Source organism: Nuphar pumila, chromosome 17, assembly GCF_984573655.1.
Source record: "Nuphar pumila chromosome 17, dmNupPumi1.hap1.1, whole genome shotgun sequence".
Taxonomy (NCBI): Eukaryota; Viridiplantae; Streptophyta; class Magnoliopsida; order Nymphaeales; family Nymphaeaceae; genus Nuphar; species Nuphar pumila.
The window spans coordinates 1,793,110-1,814,825 of NC_143265.1; the positions used below are offsets into that span (position 1 = coordinate 1,793,110).

The 21,716-nt window shown below is 37.7% G+C and overlaps 1 pseudogene; it reads right to left on the minus strand.

Moving 5' to 3' along the window:
* Positions 1 to 17,200: 17,200 nt before the first annotated feature.
* On the minus strand, positions 17,201 to 20,503 carry LOC149811330 (LRR receptor-like serine/threonine-protein kinase RPK2 pseudogene; annotated as a pseudogene).
* Between the last annotated feature and the right edge of the window lie 1,213 nt (positions 20,504 to 21,716).

The window sequence follows — 21,716 nt, forward strand, 5'->3', positions numbered from 1 at the left end:
GTCCAGAACACTCTAAAAAATAAATAAAAAGAAAACTGATTCTTAAAAATAAATGAAACATTATTAATAAGGAAACTATACAAACTAGGAAACAACAATAATAATAAGACTGCACAAACTAGGAAACATAATGTTTTATTCATGTTGGATTTGGATCTGAATCCAATATTCATACCCGGCTGACATTATCTCTTGATAGCCTCTCTCAAAGTTGGACATGGTAATCATGATGGACAACTTGAACTTCAAAAAACAAAACCTTTGCTTTGCTAAGCTCTTTGTAAAGAGATCTGCTACTTAGTTTTTTGAACCTATGAATCTTGCTTCAAGTTTTTTCTCTTTAATTTTACTTCTGATAAAGTGTTGATCACTCGCTATATTCTTAGTTTTTTCATGATGAACATGATTCAATGAAATTCTTATGACACTCTGAATAAAACTGATCTAGGGATTATCTCATCCAACTCATGTAACAAATTTTGTATCCATGTCGAATTTAAAGTAGTTGTTGTCATGACCCGGTATTCGGTTTTTGTGCTTGATTAAGCTATAACTCTTTGTTTTAAGTGATCATAAAACTAAATTACCTCCAAATATTACAATACCCTAAAACTGCCATTCTTTCATCTAGATCGCCTGCATTTGAATAGGCCATAACTACAAATAGATCTTCCTTATGACTTCTTTTCTTATAAAACAACCCATCACCTAGGATACCCTTTAGATACCTTAAAATCCGTTTAACTCCTTCCATATGGGGTGGTCCTTGGTTGATGCATGAATTGAGTCACTTGGTATACTGCATGTACAACATCTGACCTTGTAAAGGTAAGGTATTATAACATTTTCACAATACATTTGTACTTAGTTGGATCATCATACGATTCTCCATTATTAACACTCAACTTTTGTTGCATAGTAATAGCAGTTAGCAAAGGTTTTCAGTCATACATACAGATCTTACACAAGATATTCACAATATACTTATACTGAGTTAAGATTAACCCATCTTTTCTTTTATCAACTTTAATTCCTAAGAAATATTTTAACTAACCAAGATCCTTCATCTTAAAACAGTTGTTTGGTTCTTCTTTTACTTCCTGAATGTGTTTATCTAAGCTTCTTGTAAAAATGATGTCATCCACGTATATAAGCAAAACAATCATATATCCTTTACCTTTGTAGATAAACAATAAATGATCAATAGAGGATACGTAGAAACCTTATTTTTGTATTTTCAGATAGAAACTCTCAAACCATGAAGGAAAAACCTGTTTAAACCCATATACTACTCTGTTAAGTATAGACACATATTCAACTGGGTCATTTTCACTATATCCTTGTGGTTATTCTGTGTAATGAACTAGGTGTAGGAGTAAAATTTGGAAGATGGTTTATAATGTGGCATGGATTAGCCTATTTTTAAGCCTTTATTATGTTGTAGGTTCTAGTATGATTATTATGGGAGCATAACTTGATTTTTTTATTACCACCGCGGGGTTGCTTGCATGGTCAGCCGGGGGTTGGGTGGGTTGGGGTTGTATAAGGGTTGAATTGAAGACCCCGGATCAAACCCCATTGGGGAACAGGTATATCTGTAGCTTTCAGAGATGGGCCATATAAAACACGATAATCGTAAGTTATACAATGATACCATTGGGATTCAAACTTGCATCGTCCCAACACAACACACTGTGATGTGCACTAGCTGCTCTTACCAGACAAGCTGAACCCCTCCAATATCCTTGCTAAGGCTGTGTTTGGTGCCTCTTCTTAAGGCTTGAAAGGCATGGGTCCCAGTATATTCCAGATGAAAAGGTGTTTGGATGGCTAACTTTAGGGCAGTGGCGGAGCCAAGGGTGGGCATGGGTGGGCGGTCGCCCACCCTAACATTTGAAACCGAGTAGACCCGTGACTCAGAAAACTGAGTTGACTCGGGACTCGAGAAACGGAGTCGACTCGAGACCCGAGCTCTCGATAAGTCCAGAGCCTGCGTTTTAAAGACACAGGCTGAAAGGGCGAGGGGTAAAACCCTCGCCACTTTTCCTCTCCTCTGTGCTCTGCCCCTCCGTTCCGGTGTTCCCCATCTGTCATCGGCAACGGCAACCCCATTCGCCGGCTCTCCTCCCCTGTGCTCTGCAGCCACCGGCGTCCCTTCGGTGAACCCACGGAGCCGGTGCCCCCTCCGAGCTTCTCCCTCTCTGCTGCAAGCTCAGGCGACGCGAGCCACTGGTGTCGCAGCCGAACCTTCCTCCTCCGTCATATTCCTTTCGCGTCGGCGACCATCGCTAGCCGTCGGCCGTCGCACTGCCGCAGGTAACCTCCCCCATCGCTAGCCGTCGGCTTCGCTCCCCCCTGCCTGTGTAGTCATACACTTTAATTTCTTGTTTCATTTCTTCCCGTTACTTTACCTAATTGGTTACTTCAGTCAATTTGTGGTTCAAACTGCCGCTCAAAGATGGGGCATTTCCCATTTGATACTCATGAAATAATTATTCCATGACTAAAAAGGGGAAACTGTTGATATCATAATATTTGAATATCTACTCATAAACCAAATATAGATCAATGTAAACCCAGAAATCCCTCATGTTTCTCCTAACAATGAACATGACCCTCCTAGAGTATTCGTGAACGAAAAACTAGAAATTGTTCATGATCACCATGCATAACAATGTAACAAATTAATTAGTGTAGAACCACCATGACAAAGAGACATGCACAAAGAAACATGACAACATTCAGAAAACTATGGAAAAGCAGGACAATTGAAAAGAATTGATGTAAGAAAAAATATTGAAGAAACACAAATCTAAAACCTATGAATATATTAAAACTGTAATGTTGTAGCTTCTACCATGAGGATGTTACAATTTTTGTCATTTTCATATTAGATAACATAACTGTGTAAAAGAAGAGAAAAAAAAAAGAGGGAAAGAAACTGTTTCCTATTTGGCAAGAAGAGAAACAGGCCATGCAACTTCATATTTTTAAGCAAAAAAAAAAGAGGGGGAAGAAAAGGGTTACTACTATTAAAGCCTTCTTGTATTCTAGCCTTACATTTCAAATGTTAATATCTTAGCTCTTACTAATAATCGTATGTAATGAAAACTTACCCAACACACACAAAGACACCATAAACTGAAAAGAAATGTGTTAGAACAAATCCGCATGCAAATACCTGAAAAGACAGAAAATTTTCAGAAAAAAAACATTTTAAATAGATCAATTTGCGAAGATATGTTACTGAAGATACTTCCACCATAAATAACTATAATACATTTATGTGTTTGAAACAATTTGCGTTATTTGAATTCAAAATGATGAATTATTTGAACAACATCAAAAAGTTAAGTAGCTGCTTCGTCATTTTTTCAAAAAATGACAGCAGTAGAGGACATCTCCTGCAGCTAGGGGTTGTCAATGGGTCAGATATCCAAACCATGTGTGTGCACCCAAAGCCGCCCATATAACATCTAATTGAGTTCAGTTCAATGTCGGGTTGCATCAAGCCAAGAAAATGGAAGCCCAAAATTAGTCCACATAATCCAAAGGCTATACCTAGACACAGGTTTAGGTTGGATATTCTATGCACTGATGCAGACGCGCGCGCACACACAGAGGCATTGTTCTATCTATCAGAGCCGATCCAAACATTTCTTCACACAGAAAATGTTCATCAGTGTGTTCTGTCCTTTCAGCAAATACCAGAAGGCCACATCAACTAAGTTTTAACTAAATCACCAACATGGTTGATTGGAAGCAAGCTCCCTGGCTTGCCATACAGCATGTTAAGATTGAAAGCTTTTTATGTCCACACAACCTTGCCAGCATCAGAGGCATATCCATCCACGACAAACCTAATCACTTCTTTTCCAATCAGTTACCGTCTATTTGGTCAGACGATCAAGAACTGCATCTATTGAGGAGAATGATCTTAGGCAAAGAATGGAAAAAATAAGAAAAAATATATCTTAGGCAAAGAAGCCCTAATATGATAGAAAGAACACAATAGACAATACAAATATCCCAACAAATTGTTGATGTTTACCATCCGAAATGTTGCCAATTTGGTCCCCCCATTTGAGGTACTCTGTTTGCTTGGTGGTTATAGGATTCTGACAGATATTTATTCTTTTCTTCTAAATTGCAATACCTTATACCTAAGGCATCAGTTTATGAATAGATATTCTCATATATTGAATTTTTATTGAATATTCTGGTTTTATGCAGAGCGGGCCATCTGAAACTAACGCAGCCCTTGAATTTGTTGTGAATACTCTTGAGGTAAGGACCTTTTGTTCTTCTCCCGCTATTAATTGCTTCTTCTTTTCATCATAGTGAATGCCCTTTTCTTCATGTTTGATGATTTCATTCTAAGTAGAGGTTGGGAACATATTTGTAATTGGTCATAGCCGATGTGGAGGAATTAGGGCCCTCAGCCTAATTCCTTTTAATTAAGTAAACAAGTATTGGCTAGCAAGCTTATGTACCTAATATTTCATTATTTTGTTTCTCTAGTTTTAGGCTCAGCCTTATTTACTTTTATGAAAAAAAGTTATTAAAAGTTAAGATGTGTTATGAGTTGGCTAAATGAATTATCATTCATCAAGAACTTGTTTTTTGGACTGACACTGGACTTTGCTTCCACTGCCTCCTCTGATTGCCAACAGGGGGCTTTGCCCCCTGCCTTGTTCTTGTTCTTGTTGTCATTTCATTTTACTCGATCCTTTTTTGCAATGAGATTTGGCTTATATAACATTGTCATATTTTTTTTTCGTTGCGTAGGAATGAATAAGTTTATAACGAAAAGGTCAATCTTTGATAAATCTTCTGTAACTCGAGAAGGAGAACCAAGTCAGAAAATATGCAAAACAGAAAATGATGAATCAGAGTTACCTGCAGACCCTGCACTTTGTCCTTCTATTTCTAGTTATCATCCTAATATCCAAGATAATGTTCGTAGAGCATATATGATCCGAGGTCCTTGTCAACCTCGAGATTGTATGTTTCAACTAAACCACCAAAAACGAAGGTTCATTCCAGCTTGGTATGATGAGTATAAGGATTGGTTGGAGTATAGTACAAGTAAGCATAAAGCATATTGTTTGCAGTGTTATCTTTTCAGGCCAAAAAGCACAGAGAAGATTAGTGTAGAGGCATTCGTATCTGAAGGATTTGATAACTGGAAAGACAAGAAGAGGTTTGATAAACATGTTGGAAGCTCTGGCAGTTTTCACAATTCAGCACGAATGAAGTGTCAAAATTTGATGCAACAAAAACAACATATTGATTCTATACTTTATCAACAAAGTATTCGACAGAAAGATGAATATAGACTTCGCCTTTGGGCAACTGTTAATGCAATTAGATACTTGTTAAGTCAAGGATTGGCATTTTGAGGGCATGATGAAGCTGAAGAATCTCTTAATAGAGAAAATTTTATTGAGTTGTTGAAGATATTTGCAAAGATCAATGATGACATAAATAAAGTTGTATTGAAAAGTGCTCCAGAAAATAACAAATTGATATCTCCTGATATACAAAAGGATATTGTCAAGGCTGCTTCTATACAAACCACAAATGCTATTATCATGGAACTTGGAGATACCTTTTTTTCTATTTTACTTGATGATTCTCATGATGTATCAACTAAAGAACAAATGGCTATTGTTTTACGGTTTGTTAATGAAAAAGGTCGAGTGGTTGAGCGATTTCTTACTCTTGTGCATGTTCTTGAAACAAGTTCTCTATCACTCAAACAAGCAGTTGAAGAAGCATTCTGTAAGAATAAATTAAGCATATCAAGTTTGCGTGGACAGGGTTATGATGGAGCAAGTAATATGAGAGGGGAGTTTAATGGATTGAAAAGTCTTATATTACATGAAAATGCATCTGCATATTATATTCATTGTTTTGCACATCAACTTCAATTGGCATTAGTTGGTGTTGCTAAAAAAAATTCATTGCTTGATGCGTTTTTCAATATATTAGGCAGGTTGTCAACTTTTTTCTCCACTTCATGCAAGAGATCTGAGCTTATTCGAGAAGTAGAATTTATGCGAATTGCCGAAGCACTTGCATTGGGTGAACTTGAAATAGGACGAGGATTAAATCAAGAAATAAGTTCCAAACGACCTGGTGATACTCGGTGGGGTTCTCATTACGATGCTTTGGTTAATTTACTCAGTATGTATTCTTCTGTTATTCAAGTGTTAGATTTCATTGCAGAAGATACATATTCAGGAAAAAGTTCAGATGCAATTATTTTATATCATCAGTTGCAAGATTTTGAATTTGTGTTTTGCTTACATTTGATGTGTAAAGTTTTGGGAATAACTGATGATCTTTCGCAAGCACTTCAGCGAAAAGATCAAGACATTGTGAATGCTATGAGTTTAGTCACTATATCAAAACAGTGCCTTCAAGGTCTGAGAGACAATGGATGGGACTCTCTCATAAACAAAGTGTTCATATTTTGTAAGAGATTTGATATTCTGATTCCTGATTTAGGGGACTCATATACACCTCAAGGATGACCAAGACGTAAGGTTGAAAAGATCACCACATTGCATCATTATCGTATTGATGTGTTTTATGTTATTATTGATTTGCAACTTCAAGAGTTGAATGATCGTTTCACTGAAGCAAATACAGAGCTTCTCCTTTCAATGGCATGCTTGAGTCCAAAGAATTCTTTTTCTGCTTTTGATAAAGATAAGTTGATTCGTCTTGCTGAGCTTTACCCTAAGGACTTTTCTAAAGTAAACATAATTAGACTGAAAAATCAATTGGATATATATATATTGCAGACATGCGAAACAGTGATCAGTTTTCAAGTTTAAAATCTTTAGCAGAGCTAGCAGAGATGATGGTAGCAACTCAAAAGCACATTGTATTTTCTCATGTGTATCTATTGATTAAGTTGGCATTAACTTTGCCAGTTGCAACAACAAGTGTTGAAAGAGCATTTTCAGCTATGAACAATATCAAAAGTCGTCTACGTAATAGAATGGGAGATGAATGGATCAATGATGCTTTGGTTACTTACATAGAGAAGGAGACATTTGATACCATCAGTGATGATGCAATTATGAATTGTTTTCAAAATATGAAAAATAGAAGATGCCAATTGTAAAATTTTCATGAATTTAGTTGTTTGTATTTCTTAAGTGAACAATTTTTATTTTAGTTTAAAAGTACAATTTAAGGTTTTATCTTATTATGTTCATAAATTTAGTTGTTTGTGTTTGTAACAATTGTTATTTTAATTCAAAGACTTATTTAAGTTTTATCTCTCCACGAATGACTGTTCCTCTAGCGAAATTTTTTTGGCTCCGTCACTGGTCCGAATAAATGGATCGTCCTTCAAGACCATAGCATTGTCCCCGAGACCCAAAGTCTGCCCACCCAAGAAAAAACTTCTGGCTCCGCCACTGCTTTAGGGCTCCTTCTCATTTTTAGACCCATGATTAAACCATTAAAATATGAAGGAGAAAAAGCTCCTTCTCATGGGAAGGAGTCGTTCTTCACGGGTGGGATGGAGTGGGAATTAGAGAGCGAACTTTTACATTGCGATGTGGACATCGAGACCCCTCTAATACCGACAAAATTACAACTTGCCATCTATATAAACGAAATGTTAGTGTTTTCTTTGTCTCCCTCCACCGGTGTAAGACTCTCTCTCTCTTATATATATATATATATATATATATATATATATATATATATATATATATATATATATATATATATATATATATGGTTTTCCCTCAAAGTATAGTCTAGTTTTTTTATATACCAAAACCACATCGAAGCTATCAAGTCTCTGTCAACATAACTAGATTAACTTGTTTTTTCTCGCAAAACACTCAGTCACTTCAGTTGGCCCGAACCATGAAAAGACCCGACCCACCTCGAGTTGGGTTCAGGTTGGGCTGGATGGGTTAAACCTATACCCGACCCAAACCTGACTCATTTTAGAAGGCCAAGGGTAATTTGGTCTTTTATTACAAAAACATTGCTTTTGATGGCCTTCTTGACTAATGCGCCAAACACACCATTTATGTTTAAAAGTCCTTTCAAGTAGGGATGACAGTGGACCGGGGGAAAGCGGGGCCCCGCCTCGCCTCACCCCGTTTGGATAGGGGATGAAGGGTATGAAACGGGGATGGAGGCGGGGACGAAGGTTAAAATCCATCCCCGTTAGGAGATGGAAGCAGGGATGGACGTACCCTTTTACCTGCCACTTTTCCTCGCCTCATCCCCGCCCCACCCCGCCTCATCCCCGTTTGAACCGGGGATGGAGGACATGAAACGGGGATGAAGGCGGGGGTGGAGGTTAAAATACATCCCTGCCCGTGATGGAGGTTCTAATCTTGAGGCGGGGTGGGGGTGGAGACCTTGTCCCCCGCCCCGCCCCGCCCCACTGCCATCCCTACTTTCAAGTTACATTTTTCAAACAACCTTTTTTTATCGTGCATATGAACTTCTAAACTGTGTCATCCCCAAAACTAACTTCTACATAAGTTCTTCTACAATAATATGGGGGCCCCAAACGTGACCTAACACTAGCTCCCAATCAAAGCCTAAGAGGCATTAGGAATGTAATTTGTCGTTTTTATATTTTTCTTTTGGAAAGAGAGAACAAAATGTAGTAAGAAAGAAAGGAGGTATTAACAAGCGAGACATGAAAATGAGGAATCATCATGGCCCAGCTAAGAAATCATGTCTAGTCCAATCAGCTCTTTCCCAACTAGTAAATGGGCCATGCTGGACCATGCAAATCTTATGCCCTACTCAAGTCAGATCCATTTATTAGTCGAGACAGGCCGGCCGGGGCTAACTCTTATCAAGCTTGGGAGATACTGAATTACCCATTAGGTATTTGTCCTGATGCCCACTTTTAGATAAATGATACTCAACAGGTAACATCTTAGAACCATTTGTTAATATCCTGCCTACAAGGGCTCCACTCTTGTGGTAGGGGTGACTTATGAATTTTACCATGTTAACAGGACATCATGAGTTCAAAATCCATGGAGAGCATCCTTTTGATGCAAGTTCATCATAGCTGGGTGTACTCCTTGGTGGGTAAGGGAACCTCAAGGGCTTTACCAATGGAAACCTACCAATATGTGGCCCCTGATGAGAAAGTTTTTCTCTTGTCCTAGACAAAAGGAAATCTAGTGATATCCTTAGCATCAATGTTATCAGTATAGGTGTGTTTGGGCCGATATGCATCGTATCGGCAAAATTTTGATACGCCGCAGGGCCAATTCAGCTAATTTTTAATAAATATAAAATATATCAAAAAATAATATTATTTTTTAAATTATTTTAATGGTTTTAACATGTGTTACATAATGATTGACACCTAATATTTTTTTATTATTTTTGGGCTGTTAAGAAAAGAAAAAAAACAGAAACATGTAAGAAATGAGGAGAAAGCGAGGAGGTGAAGAGGAACTGCTAATGAAAAATGAGCGAAAAGTGAGTAGGAAGCAAAAAATAATAAATATTCAAATAAAAAATACAAAAAACAAAGGGAGAAACGAGGAGAAAGCAATAAGAATTGAGTAGGAACCCAGAGGAAAGCAATTTGAGAAGTGAGTGGGGAAGTGCACTTCCTATAATATGAGAAATGTGCTTCCCTCAAATTGGAAGTGAGTTTTCTCATGCTTTCCCCTCTTTCAAGGAAGCATGGTGCTTCTTTCTTGCTTCAAGAACAAGTTTTTCTCCTAGGTAGGCGCTTTCAGTGACTATTGTTTTGCTAAAATGTGGTGTTGTCAAATAGTGCTGCTAGGGAAAGAGTTGCCAAAGACATCCCTCTTGTGAATGGTGTTAGAAATATAGTATTGTGCCAACTCTATCCTCAATGCTTGGCAACACCACTATTCCCAAACAACAGAGGGTATTGGGGAAATCGAAATTCAGTTTGTCTAAACAACCAAAGTGGTGGAAAAGAGAGCCTAGATGAACATTTTCTCTTCTGTCGTAGTCATGATAAGTGTCATAATTTCAAATTTCATCAGCCACTCAAATGCCTGTGGTTCTTTTGGGTTTTACTAATGTTTTTCTGATGTTTCCTTCCTTTTTCAGAGAGAGAGAGAGTTCACCAGTAAAAGTGGGTATTTTTCATTGAGCATTTGTTGCTTCATTTCATGACTACTCAGGATGATGGTCCAGATCCAAACACCGGTTCAAATGGGAGTCTTGGTCATCAAGCAAAGTTTAGACGCATCTGGAAGAGGATCTACACATTTGGAGAAAGCTTCCTATTGTTGGAAGGTTTCCTGTTCATGATGAGCTCCTAATTTTAAGAAAGTTGGTGTTTTGGTAACCTATGCAATCTTATTATTTTGTACTGCTAATGTATCCAGAGAAAGTCCTACAAGGACTCTAACGTGAGGTATAACAAATTTATCATATAAAAGAGTTTACCTCTCTCATTTTAAGCAAGACAGAAAAGAGAGAGGCAACACCAATTCTTGTGTGTTGGGAACTTGAGCAGCAAGAGAACTGCTTGATTCAAGGGGGTTTACACCAATGAATGTATGTGTTTTTTACAGTTTTGGGCTCTATTTATAATTAACCACCTTTAGGTTGCCGTTTCAGCCCAAAGAAACTCAACCATCCTGGCAACCCATGTGTCAAAAGAAAGTTGGCTCACTAACTCTTTAATGCATGTGTTCCAACTGTTAAGGCCTCATGACCATCTTAGCCATTACATGCCAACATCTCCCACTTAGCCGTGAGAGCCGAATCATTATTCAGTGTTTTTCCTCTCACTGTATAAGTCTTTCACTTGCATTAAAAATCTTGCATCGACTTATTTGCACTATATCAAGGCTAGCAAATTACACATATATGTAATCATGTCAGAAGTAGGCTTTACCAATATATGCTTACTTTTAGAAGAATTTGCTCTACTTTTTATCAGATTGATAGCTGCCTAATTATCCTAATATATTTTTACTAGACCATCAACTATATTCAACTTTAAATATTTAATGAAGTAGTTTATCTATACAACAAATGTAATAGCAACATTACATGCAATGTATTCTACTTCCTCTGTATGTTAAGCTGCGCAATCATGTTTCTTACATGAGCAAAAAACAATACCTTCACAAAAAAAAAACATAACTAGAAGTAGATTTACTATCATCTTTGTTACCAACGAAATCAACATCATAATAACTAGTTATTTTCAGTCTATCAGCCAAATAACACAATTTCAAATTTTGTCGCTTTTAAATATCTTAATAATCTCTTGACAACTTGCCAATGTGGCTAATCGGGATTACTTTGATATCGACTGACAAAACCTACAACAAAACTAATATCTGGTCTAGTACATAACATTAAATACATCAAGTTTTCAACAACTTGAGCATAAGGGACATTTAATCTTTCCTGTCCTTCACCTGGACAATCATTCTTACTTAACTTGAACCTTTTAGCTACGAGAGTATTAATACATTCTAAAAAAATTTAATATATTATCAATATACTTTTCTTTGCTGAGACACAAAAGTCTAGATTTTCTATCCTGTATGATTTTTATTTCAAGAACATAAGATGTATCTCTCATGTTTTTCATTTCAAACTGTAAATTCAACCATGACTTGGTTCTAACAATCATATTATTGTCATTTTCAATAAACAATATATCATCTACATAAAAAGACAGAATTGCAAACTTGCTTTTATTTTTTCGAATATAAACACAACGATAAAGTACATTAAGTATATATCCAATTCCAGTTATGACTTTATAAAAGGTTAGATACCATTGTCGTGGTAACTGCTTTAGTCTGTATAAGAATTGTTTCAACCTATACATTTTATTTTCTTGATCTTTAACTATATAACCTTTAGGTTGTTTCATAAAAAATATTTCTTTAATATTTTTATTTAAAAATGTATTCTTAGCATCCATCTAATAAAGATCTAGATCATAATGTGCCACAATGGCTAAAATTATCCTTATTGATGTAAATTTTGTGACAAGTGAATATGTATCAATATAGTTCAATCCTTCCTTTTGCGAAAATCCTTTTACAACTAACCTAGGTTTAAACTTGTCAACAGTTTCATCTGATTTATATTTTTTTCTCATAAGTCATTTACACTTAATGAACTTTCTTTTCTCAAGTAGATTTGTTAGTTTCCAGACTTGGTTTTTTTCAATAGACTTAATTTCTTCGTCCATAGCTTTTACCCAGTTTGATTATTCATGTGAGTTGATTGTCTTACTACAAGTTAAATTATCAACTATTTCATCTAGATGTACTAAGTAACATAGCTTCTCAGCCAAGTATACATTATAATCACCTAAATACAAAGGAGGAGCTCGTGATGTCTTATGACCACTAAGAGTTTGAATGGAAGGATCACTCACAGTTGGTTCATTACCTAACTGCATGTCGATCAGTTTAGTTTAATCATCATAAATGAGATCATATGAATCATGATTATCATCTTCAAGGGCATTATTGTTAAGATTTTGACTTTCTAACAATTCAACATCTCTGCTTTCAATCAAATCCTTATTGGGATCATAAAATTTGTATCCTTTATACCATTTTTGGTATCCAATAAAAGTGCACCTAATATATCTATTATCCAGTTTATCTTTTGATGAATCCATAATATTTACATGAGCTATAAATCTCCATCTTCGAAGATGACACCGATATGGTTTTGTGCCAGTGTATAACTCATAAGGGGTAGAAATAACTATTTTGCAAGGAACTCGATTTAGGATATATATAGTTGGGCAAAAAGCTTCACCCCAAAACTCTGTGGGTAAAGATGCATTTGATAACATGGAGTGAACCATATTTAAGAGAGTTCTATTATATCTCTCAGATACACTATTTTGTTGTAGTGTTTCAAGCATTGATGTTTGTAGATCAATTCCATGCTCTCGACAATACTCATAAAATTCATTTAAAGTATATTCACCACCTCCACCAGATCTTAATTAATATTTTTATATTGCATCCAAGTTGATTTTCAACTTCTCGGTGATATTCTTTAAATTTCTCAAATGCTTTAGACTTATGTGATATTAAGTAAATGTATCTATATCTAGAAAAATCATCAATAAAGGTGATGAAGTAAAGTATGCCTTCGTGGGTTTGAACCCTAAAAGGTCCACATATGTTAGTGTGAACTATCTTCAATAATTTAGATGCTCTAATTACTTCTTTTGGAAAAGGCTTTCTTGCCATTTTTTCATAAATATAGATTTTATGTGTACTAAAAGATTTTTCATCAAAATCTTGTAATAATCCTAATTTAACCATTTTCTTTAAACTAACATGTCCTAATCTTTCATGTCAGACATTCACATCTAGGGACAATGCACTATCCATGTAAGCAAAAGAAACAGATTCTTTATTCATATAAAAAACATTCAATTTAAACAAACCATGATCTTTGTTAAATATACCCTCAAACTTAATTTGACGATGCTTACCCACAAAGTTCTTATCAGGAACAACCTGATCTCAAAACCCTTCTTAGCTAAGGTCGTAAATCTGACATAAGAACATTAATGCCTAACACATTCAATCTATATGACCCAACTCTCATAAGTTCACAATACGTATTATTTCCCATGTGTACAGATGTTCTCCAGGTTCAAATTCTTTGAGATCCACCACTCTCTCCTTGGTCCTTGCAATGTGACAAGCAACTCCAGAGTCCACCCACCATTCCGGAATATCTTGATCAGCAAATAGACATTCTGATACTATGCAAACGATGTCAAGCTCTCCAGAACTATCACCATTCTTTTTATTGATATAATTGCGAGATCAAAAATATTTCTTAATATGCTTATGTTTCTCTATTTAAAGCATTTGATCTTAAAGGCTTTTCGATGTGGCTTTTAGAATATTGGACCTTTTTTAATTATATTTGCCAAAATTTTGATGGGTCCTCTCTTAAATTGGTGGGGTTTAAATGGTTTACAACTATTCTCACCAACATCTTAGGCTACTAATAGTTCACTTTTTTTATCCTTCTTCAAATGAGCTTGTTCAATTGCTAATTTGGGTTGAAGCTCAGTCAAATCCAAGTTTTTGAAGTTCAATAAGCCTTAGAGCAGTTGTGACTATTTTCCAAGATGGGGGCAAACTATTCAGGATTGTAGATATTTGCATATGATAAAAAATGATGTTTTTGACAATCGCCAAATCCTTGGCCATCACCAACATCTTATTCGCATGGTCTACGACATTGTCATTTTTCTTCATCCTACAAGAATTATATTGCTCTAAAAGGAGCTGGATGTGGGTTTTCGATACCATGTCATATTTTGTTGCAATAGCATAAAACATGCTCTTTGCAGTAGGATAATCCTTGAAAACTTTAATGAAATTGTCCTCCATATAACATGTCATATTTTGTTGCAATAGCATAAAACATGCTCTTTGCAGTAGGATAATCCTTGAAAACTTTAATGAAATTGTCCTCCATATAAGCTAGCATGATGGTCTTCTCTTTTAAATTATTTCTCTTAACTTTTGATATACAATTTTATCATTTTTTTTTACCTTGTCACCTGGTTCAGACATTTCTTTGTCCAACACATACTCTATGCCTTCTAGGGTCAGGGTCAATGGGATTTTCCTTTTTCGTCCAGGAAAGTTGATCACATTTAACTTATCAGTCTTTGCAAGTTTAGAAGCACAATTTTTGCTTGTTATTTTTTTCTTATAATTTATAAAATTTTGTCAAATAAGAATAAGTAGAAGTTTAATATTCCAAACCAAAATAAACAATAACATGACATAATTAGTTATGACCATCCATGAAACCATATCCATAATAAAACAATCAATCACAAATTCTTTAGGATGATATCAAGAGTCAATATTAAAATTTCTAAAGTGTGCTAAAATCTTTTTTTGTAGTTTTTAAAAATGTTGTTCCTCTTTCTGTAATTTTCAAGAAAAATTATTTATGTTCTTTAATTTCAAAAGTCTAGAACACTATCATGCACACATAATCACATTTCTGAATATTAAACAAAGTTCAAATACCAGAATTTCTATAACTAAACTATCAAAATATAATATTTAATAGCATCATGCATCAAACAATAATTTCTTAAAGCACTATTCTGAAAATATTCTACAATTAGGGTACTGTATGGCAAATAACAGAGACTAAGACTTTAACTATAATTAGAATGTCTTAAACATTGTTATGATATTTTTAGAACCATCAAACAACTTATAAAAGTATTGTTGCTTCATATGCAAACCATAAGAGGCATAAAGTAAAATATTGTAAATTTAAAGAATATCATTGAGAAGTTAAAAATAAACTTGGATGCAAAGTCAATATATTAAGATTTGATCAAGGTGGTCAATATAATTCAAATGAATTTTATGAGTATTGTGGTGGGCACGTTAAGATTGTGTCCACCTTTGAGTGCTTCTGATTTGTTTGTATGTGTGATTGAGTGGCCTTGATTGCATGAGATACTTTTACATCAGGCAATTGGCTGAAAGGGCTGAGAAATAAGATAAGACATTTGTGGCTGGTTCAAATTCGTGAAACAGGTCAACAATCTGAACACGAACAAGGAGTGTTTCGCTCGGCTCAGCTTGACTCGTATAAGCTTGTTACTGAGTTAGTTTCAGCTTGGCTTAGTAGGTTTAGGGGTCAAATTTTATTAATTTGTAATCTTAAAAAAATATATAGTATTTTTATAAATAGCTCACTCAAACTCAGCTCGTTTAACTGGCTTGGCTCACCACAAAAAAGACCAAAGCTTGAAGTCCTTCTGTTGGGCTCGATTACCAACACTAGCAGGAAACTTTTTTTTTTTTTTTTTTAATTTTGCTTCGTGCTTAGACGTGGTAGACCCATCGTGTATTTTGCAATTTTTTTTAACAAAACTGAAATATCACATGTTCATTTGGCATGCCAGTGCACGTCCGGCAACTCACACGAGAGAGAGAGAGAGAACCTTTCACAAAAGGGGCCCACCTATGCACGTGATGTGGAAGCAGATCAGGTCATGCTGAACATGAGCGTTTTTGCTCATGCCGACATCGTGGCCATCCGATTTGCATTTTAAAAAGATCAAAAGTCAAAGAAAAATACGTGGACGGCCACGATGTGGGCATGAGCAAAAACGCTCATGTTCAGCATGACCTGATCTGCTTCCCACAATTACACTGCATATTGAACGCTGTCCCGTGCATCCGCAGCGTTCAATGTTTGTTAAAAAAAAGTGTTCTGAACGTTTTTTTTTTTAGTCCCGTGCCATCAAACATGCCCATAAGGAACCATAAACAACAATACCCATGGAACCAGCCGGGGAAGCTCTCATATCGGCAGCTTTGCTGCCTTTAGCAATAAGCAGAGGAGTGTCCCACTGAGCTTTTGTGCCTTTGCGCTAATTGTGTATATATTGTTCATTGTCCCCTCTGGATGAAGGGGCTGTCTACAAACTGCCCACAGGAATGTGTCCATGCAAACTAGGATCAATTGGATGGCCCAAAATCAAAATTTCATAACACAAGGAGATTCCTACAAATTTTGCAGTACATTTGTCAGATAAAATAAAGAAATGGTATAATTCTAATTCCAGTTCTACAAATGAGCAATATTATCATATAATACATGATGAATTGCAACCCCACCAAAACTCTCTCTCAAACTTTCAACTTTCAAAGTACAGGCCCTCTGTAAAACGACTGCAGCAGAGTAAGACAATGATGCCACAGCAACACGGCTCTGAAACAGTTGGTTGTCACATAAATCAGCTAATCAAACAGCAGAATGCATGTCATTGTGGTGGTCTCATATGGCATATACTGCAAACGAAGCCAAAATCGATCAGCTCCACATCCCATAACCTTTGAAACATGAAAATGAAGCTAGAAATTGTAGTCATTCAGTACCTGCCCATGACCCGAAAGTTCTGAAGCAGTAGATGGAAGCAAAATCCTCCACTTAGACTAACCTGAATGAGAAAAGAGAAGCAAATATCATCACCACCAGGAGACAAAAATAGAAAATAGAGTTTTCATATGATACATAAAAGAAGTTTCATAGAGCAGCTCCAAGCACCAACCTTTCTACATGCAGATATTAACACCCTTTGCTGAAGCACATAGGCTACAATTTGAAGTAACAGAAGCTCAACATCAAATATCAATGAGAACAGCTACAACAGATTCAATTTTTCCAGAACTTGCTTCATTGATGGTCTAACAGTAAGCAGCTCGACCGTGCACATATTTGCAACCTTAAGCATCCTTACCAATTTTTCCTGTGGCCCAGCTTCCCAAAGCCCTGCAGAGAAGAACTCTGACAGACGCCCATCCTTGAGCAGCATGTTTCCCCATCCAACTATGTTAAAACCATTTCCATATTCTGAAAATGAAGGATCTAGCGACCTTTTCCCTGATAACATCTCCAGAAGTACCACACCGAAGCTGTACACATCTGCCTTATCCGAGACCCTGCATGTGGTGGCGTATTCAGGTGCTACATACCCAAATGTACCAGCAACATCAGTGGTAGCATGTGTTTCTGTTACTTCAAGCAGCCTCGCAAGTCCAAAATCAGATAAATATGCATTGAGCTCATTATCCAGCAGGATGTTGCTTGGCTTGATGTCACGATGAACAATGCGAGGGACACAATCATAGTGAAGATAAACCAACGCATTCGCAACATGAAGAGCTATCTTGCGAATTAGAGGCCAGCGGAGGTTCATTCTTGATCTTTTGTGTATGAAGCTATCTAAGTTGCCTCCTGGCAGATAATTGTAGATAAGAAAGGTCTCCCTCTCCCCTGTATGGTACCCGATTAGAGTTACAAGATTCTCATGCCGAATTCTTCCAAGAGTTCGAATCTCTGCATCGAACTGTTTCAGCCCCTGGAACCTACCGAATGAAAGCCTCTTCACTGCAACCAGAAAGCCAGGGGCTAGTTCAGCCTTGTAGGTCGCCCCAAATCCTCCTGTCCCAATCAAGTTAGCAACACTAAAATTCCCTGTTGCTCTAACAACATTGTCGTAATTGAGATCGATAGAGGTGCTGGTAAATGTGACAACCAGCTTTCTTCTTTGACTTGGAAGCTTGATATATCCCTTTCTGCCAAGGTACAGGACCAACAGCAGCACTAGAAGACTGAATACTACAGCAGAAGCTGAAGCAATCGCTGCTACATCACCTGTCTTCAGTTTCATAGGTGTATCGCTTTTGTCTGGAGGAATCGTTGGTGGTGGTAAAGAATGAAATGTGCATGGGTGCAAGTAGATATTTCCATTGAAGTTATCACAGTTGATCTGGTGTTGAAGAATTGGCACATATCCAGAGAGGTTATTGTAAGAAACATCAAGTTCAATGAGATTGGCCAACCCTGAGAAAGACGAAGGAATCTCTCCTGCAAGTCTATTGTGATCGAGCAGCAAAATTCGGAGATTCGAGGCATTTGCCAGAGTTGCAGGGACTGTGCCAGTGAGAGAGTTGTTGGAAAGATCAAGTGACACAAGAGAACCAGATTGACCAAACTGTGCAGGAATCTCTCCCGTTAATTGGTTTTCACCTAGAAGAACTGATTGTAGGCTCTTCAAATTCGCCAACTGGTTAGGAATGGTTCCATTCAAATGGTTGCCTCTCAAGTCCACATTTGAAAGCGAGAACAGATGACCAATATCGGTAGGGATCCGACCGCTTAGCTGATTATAGGCTGCGATAAAATCCACCATCTGAGGGCAGCTCAGGAAGAACCCAAGAGGTATCTCACCAGAGATTTGATTAAAACCTACATTCACAGCAAAGCCTTGCAAATCTCGGCATGTTGAACCAGTTGAGCCAGGAAGTGATTCATCAAACTGATTGTTACTGAGTAACAATCCATAATATGGTCTATCAACTAATAACCCATCAGCAATCGAAGAGAAATGCACTGGACCAGAAAGGTTATTCCAACTAAGGTCATGTAGAATGATGGAGCCATTGGTCGAAAACAAATAGAAGGGATTGGTCATATTCACAGACTGATAAAGAAGAACAGAGTACAGGTACTCAAGATTTTGATATAGTTTCTGAGAGTTCATCGAATCGTTATACCATGGCATTCCAACACCACCATGACAACCTGTTTCAGCAAATTCAGGCATCAAACTGGACAATGAATTTCTACTCACATTGAAGTAAACCATACACCTAACAGGTAAACCTGACGGAATCCGTCCATGGAAGCTGTTCGAACTTAGATCAACTAATGAAAGCTTCTTACACTTTCTCAATCCACTGGGTATGATTCCATCAATGTAATTAAGACCCAAATTGAGGAGTTGGAGTTCACATGAATCCCTCCAACAGTAAGGCAATCTGCCATTGAGATTGGCTCTAGGAGCCCAAAGAATTCTAAGATGTGGAAGAAGAAAAATCTCATAAGGAATCCCACCATCAAAGGCATTGAATTCGTCTCTGAAACTCGAAGAGAGATCATAGTAAGACAGACTATTGCTGAAGGAAGAGACATCTACCAAATTGGTGAGAACGAGAACAGAGAGATTCACACAGTTGGCTAGCTCCCGAGGAATCCTACCAGTGAGACTATTCCTAGAGAGGTCCAGAACCCGGAGATCCGGAAGCCGGCCAATCTCGGCCGGAATTGCTCCCTCGAAGATGTTCCCGGACAGTAGAAGCGACCGGAGTTTCGAGCAATTCCCAATCTCCCGAGGGATTAAGTTCACGAACGAATTGCTGGAGAGATGAAGGCGCTGGAGCGACCCACAGTGGCCAAAGTGCTTCCTGGCGATGCCGCCAGAGAGCTGATTGTAAGACAAGTCGATCGATTTGAGACTGGAGAATCCGATCAGATTCTCCGGCAAGCTTCCGTTCAGGAAGTTTCCTTCCAAATTCAGCCGTCTCAGGCTAGTACATTGCGCGATCCTCGCTGGAATCTCCCCGGAAAACGAGTTGTAAGCAAGATTAAGCACCCTGAGGTAAGGAAGATCACTTATCTGGCTGGGAATCACGCCGGAGAAGTTATTCCCCTGCAGCTCCAGGATCTCGAGCGCACGGAGGCGACCGATCTCCACCGGAACCCCGCCGGAGAACGCATTGTACGGGAGGGAGAGCACCCGGAGCCTCGTTAGGTTTCCGATTGAAGCCGATAAGGTTCCGGCAAGCGCGGACGAGTTCCCGCCGGAGTCTGGCGGCAAGAGAGACAGAAACCGGCCGGGAAACCGCGCTCCGGTGATGTTCAACACCATGACTCGGCCAGAGATTCGGTCGCAAGCAACGCCGTACCAGCCGCACGGCGACTCGTCGGCCGGATTCCAGCCGGAGAGGAGGTTCAGCAGGTCTCTGGAAACGGATTCCTTGAACCCAAGAAGGGCAACACCATCGGCCGATAGTGAATCGCAAAACCCTAGCAACGAGCCAACGAGGGGAAGAAGGAGGAGGACGGCCGGAAAAGACGCCGGAAGGAGGCGGAGGTGGCGCATTCTCGCCGGAGAACTCATAGGAGAATGAGAGAGCTTGGCGTTTGGGTTCTGTGAGGGGATTTTTTTCCCTTTTTTTTTCTTTGTATTCTTACCTTCATTGAATCCATCACCAACAGAGATTCTCTTGCGGATGCATCACGATCCACGTGGTTTTCCGTCGGCCGGAAAACCAATTCGCGGCGAATATTCGAATTCCGGGAAAGAAAAAATAAAATCTTCCCTCTCACATGACTCAGACTTCAAAAAACTACAAAAATAGAGGCTGACACCGAATCCAAACAACAGAATTGAGTGCTTCGAAGTATATAAACACTCACATTAAAAAAAAAAATTCAGAAAACCAATCCTTTTGAATCTTTTTCAATTTAATGGGGCCGTTGATGGAGAAAGGGAGAGAGGTTTTTTTTTTTCTTTTTTGGATTTTTTTTCTGGTTTTTGAAGTTTGGGTGCATTAATTGATCATTGATATATCCTCAATGGATTTTCTATTTTAATAATTTGGTTGGTAATTGATTGATGTATCCTGAGTGCTGTTGTCCATCACAAGATTTGATCCTTCATGTAACTTTTTTATTTTTTTTATTTGTTTTGTGGGGTTAGAGAGAGATCATGTGTCCTTGGTAGGGATGGTACCCGTTTCATTCCGTTTGGTTTCAGGATGAAAAAATATGAAATGGAGAATGGAAGTTAAAATCAAAACTCATGTAGGAATGAAGGCGGGAATGAACTTACCCTTGCCCTCGCCCTCGCCCTCGCCCTCGCCCTCGCCCTGATCTCTATAAAAAAATTATTATTATATTTTTATATATATTATAAAATCTTTTATATATATATATAACTCTAACAAAAAATCATTTGTTGAATCTTTCATCATTTTTTTGCATTCTTTTAATTTGGAGCTCCCATTTCTCTCTGCTCCTTCCTCTAATCCTGAAAGGATTGGAAAATGATTTTCATCCCGCCTTGCCCTATTTGGACCGAGAAATAAATCAAAGATGTATGTTAAAATCAAAACTTGTGCAAGGATGGAGGAGAGGATGAACTTACTCTTTTCCTTGCCTCATCCCCGATCTTCGTTAGTAAACCTTTCTCTACCTCCTTAAGGATGGCAGTGGATTGAGAGGAAATAGAGCTATGCCTCACCTTGCGACATTTGGACCAAGGATGGAGAACACTAAATAGAGATTGAGGTTAAAATCAAAACCCGTCCGAT